At 45.3% G+C, this 3,571-nt stretch overlaps 1 pseudogene; it reads right to left on the bottom strand.

Annotated features, from left to right (window-relative positions):
* Positions 1-323: 323 nt before the first annotated feature.
* Gm46233 lies at positions 324-1,165 on the bottom strand (annotated as a pseudogene).
* Between the last annotated feature and the right edge of the window lie 2,406 nt (positions 1,166-3,571).

The raw sequence follows: 3,571 nt of genomic DNA, 5'->3' as shown, positions 1-3,571 counted from the left end.
CCCACTCCCACTTTTTGGCCCTAGCGTGCCCCTGTACTGGGGCATATAAAGTTTGCAAGTCCAATGGGCCTCTCTTTCCAGTGATGGCCGACTAGGCCATCTTTTGATACATATGCAGCTAGAGTCAAGAGCTGCGGGGCACTGGTTAGTTCATAATGTTGTTCCACCTATAGGGTTGCAGATCCCTTTAGCTCCTTGGGTACTTTCTCTAGCTCCTCCACTGGGGGCCCTGTGATCCATCCAATAGCTGACTGTGAGCATCCACTTCTGTGTTTGCTAGGCCCCGGCATAGTCTCACAAGAGACAGCTATATCTGGGTCCTTTCAGCAAAATCTTGCTAGTGTATGCACATTTATAAGGATGTGCTTGCCTAGTTTGCACAAGACTCTAAGTTCAATCTCTTATACCATAAGCACTTTCAGTGAGGTAAGAGAATTGGCTGTGAGTGCTTTGGAAACAGGAGTTTTGTTATGTTTGTTTGTTTGTTTGTTTGTTTGTTTGTTTTGTTGTTGTTGTTGTTGTTTGAGGCAGAATCTCACTGTGTAGCCATGGCCTCAAACTCACAGACATCCACCTGCTTCTGCCTCTCAAGTGCTTGGATCAAAGGCTTGTACCACCACACCCAGCAAGAAGAGGACGTGTTTGATGAAGGAGCTATTGGCAGGTAGCAGAGTCGGGTGAATGAGGATCTCGGGCCATCTGTGGGGTTGGAGAGGGCGGCCGTATGCCTTTGCTGCTCTAGAGGGAAGATGAAGTACACATCATAGCCAAAGAGCAGTGTAGTGAGGAGGCCCAATATTCCAGCCAGGACTTTGGAGCTGCCTCTTCTTCTGTAAGGACAACAACTGAGGTAATCCGTAGACAACGGCTGCTAAGAGGGATCAGAAGAAGTCAGTCCAAGGCCAGGTGATGGTTGGTATCTTGGAGTGCAGGTCACACATGTAGAAGATGAAAAAGACAGCAGAAAAGACCGTCTCAATCACCAACAGTGAGGAGTAGGCTAATGTAAGCACAATGAAGCAAATCAAAATCACCAAGCCACAGTACAATTGCGGCAAACAGAAGTCCCTTGTTGGTGCTCAAGAAGTTGCTGCAGGCTAACCTGCAGCCAGGGGTTGAGAGGCACTCAGAGTCTGCCATAGTGTGTCCTGGAGTCCCTGAGATGCAGAAGTTCTGCTTTCTGGCTCACAGGTTGAAGGTTGCTGCACACCCAGCTGTCTGTCCTGCCATCTGACCCAAGGCTCACATCTTAATGGAACTGAAAAGACTGTTTATTCTTGAGCCAAGTAGGAGCCATGGTGGCCCAGGAACATTGATTGGGTTGCGCTGAATTCCATGTTCTGACATGGAAGCAGTTCCACGAAGCTTTTACACTTACTGAACAAAAGTGGAATCCCTAAGTCAAGGCATTTTTTTTCACATAGACCAGAAGAAATGGCAGGCAGAGAATAGCATCCTGGAGAAGGTGCTGCCTTCTCGTGCTGTCTGGACAGCTTGACATGCTGTCCTATGACATGTGGGGTTCACAAAAGGTGAACTGGTGGAAAACAGAGGTCCATTCGGACCTTCCAAAGGCATTGATTTACTCGTAGTTGAAGGGGTGTTAGGTTAGACGTAAAGGTGGGCATTGAGTGGCTAAGGAGGAAACAAATGCTCTCAGGTTTACTGTTCTTGAGTCGGGGAACCTGGGGAAAATGGAGCCGATAAACGAGGTAATAGCCAACTTTATTCAGAGCATCAGACAATTTATATTCCAAGGGTTAAGAATCACTGGGGGGAGGGGGGGTGCTGGAGAGATGGCTCTGCGGATAAGAGCACTGACTGCTCTTCCAGAGGTCCTGAGTTCGATTCCCAGCAACCACATGGTGGCTCACAACCATCTGTAATGGGATCCAATGCCCTCTTCTGGTGTGTCTGAAGATAGCTACAGTGTACTTGTATACATAAAATAAGTAAATAAATCAAGAAGAAGAAGAAGAAGAAGAAGAAGAAGAAGAAGAAGAAGAAGAAGAAGAAGAAGAAGAAGAAGAAGAAGAAGAAGAAAAAGAGGAGGAGGAGGAGGAGGAGGAAGAGGAGGAGGAGGAGGAGGAAGAGGAGGAGGAGGAGGAGGAGGAGGAGGAGGAAAAGAGGAAGAAGAAGAGGAAGAAGAGAAGATCCTATCTGCCACACCAGGGGACTAGAGCACATTCCAAGAACATTTCTGTGTTTTAAAGAAACTGGGCACACAGGACTCTGGTCTTATTTTCTTGACATGTCCATGCAGATGCTCAGAATTCCCTTCAAGTTACTCTGTTCTTGGACCGTTGTCTAGCACCAGCCCAAGATAATTTGGCTCTAGATCGACAACATTCTACCTTTCTAGAATCATGAGGTTCTTTCTAATCAGTAAATCTGCTTCACTGAATCTTTAACAAGGTATGGCTTTTCTAGAAACTTCACATGAAGTTGAATGAAATTACTAGTGTTGCCAGAGTCTAAGGACTCTCTTGCTCACCATTCAATCAGAAACCCAAGAAAATGAAAGAAGTTTATCTCCAAGTCAGGTCCTAAAGAGAGGCAAGCCTACATCTCAAATCGCTTTCTCGGGGAGTCTTGGGATACAAAGAATATAAGGAGAGTACAGACACGCAGTAGGTGGCGAGTCGATGCACTGGGTAGGGTCTTTGTCACCCACAGGAGTGTCTTCTCACTCTACCCTGGGGAAATCCTCACAGTTTGCTCTCCTGAGCCTGGAGATGAGCCTGCCTCTCTCCTGCAGCAGAAAGGGCCAACAGGAAACAGCGCGAATCTGAGCTAGCTTTAAATGAACCCTTCTAATTCAGAAACGTCAAAAACCTTCACCCAAAGGCCACCACCTCATCTACACCTCGGCAGTTTTTTTTCACCTATCATTGTTTTTGTTTACTGCACTCATTTTGTTTCTAGGGATGCCCCTAGGACCGCCTGTGTGCTAGGCAAGGTCCCCAACGCTGAGTCCCTTTTTCACTTCACGTTTTGAGACAAGAGTCTCACTGAGCTAGCTGCTCAAGGTGCCCTTCAACTGGCTCTGCAAACCAGGTGGGCCTTGAGCTTTCTGTCCTCTTGCCTCCTGTAGCTGGGGTGGCAAGCTTGTGCCCGCCGGCTGGTTCTCCATTCTCGAACATCAGAAACGCTGGAGCGGTTTTTATTAGAAAAGTCCAGAAATCTTTCCAATTTATTTTTCCGAGCTATAATTTGTTTCCCACCCTCCCCACCCCCCAAAAAATACACGTTTGAAGTGTTTTAAGCAGAATCTGGTCATCTCAACCCATTTTATTTTTTTTTTCCCATTCTAAAATAGTTTATTATTTTACATGAATAAAATCTAAAAACAATAGATATAAGCACAAAAACTTTAAAGTTTCCCTTGATTATAAATTGAAACATACACTCATATATGCATTACTTAATAAACATATAGGCATAATTGATCACAGGATATTATAATGAAAATAATTTTAAATATTCTTTTCGTAGATGAGGAATTGACACACAACTGTTAGATTTTTTCTGAATATCCAACATACTAAAAGGAGGGCTTGCCTCCTGTGGC

The sequence above is a fragment of the Mus musculus genome, chromosome 10, assembly GCF_000001635.26.
Source record: "Mus musculus strain C57BL/6J chromosome 10, GRCm38.p6 C57BL/6J".
Lineage (NCBI taxonomy): Eukaryota > Metazoa > Chordata > Mammalia > Rodentia > Muridae > Mus > Mus musculus.
This window is presented reverse-complemented; position numbering and strand designations above follow the sequence as displayed.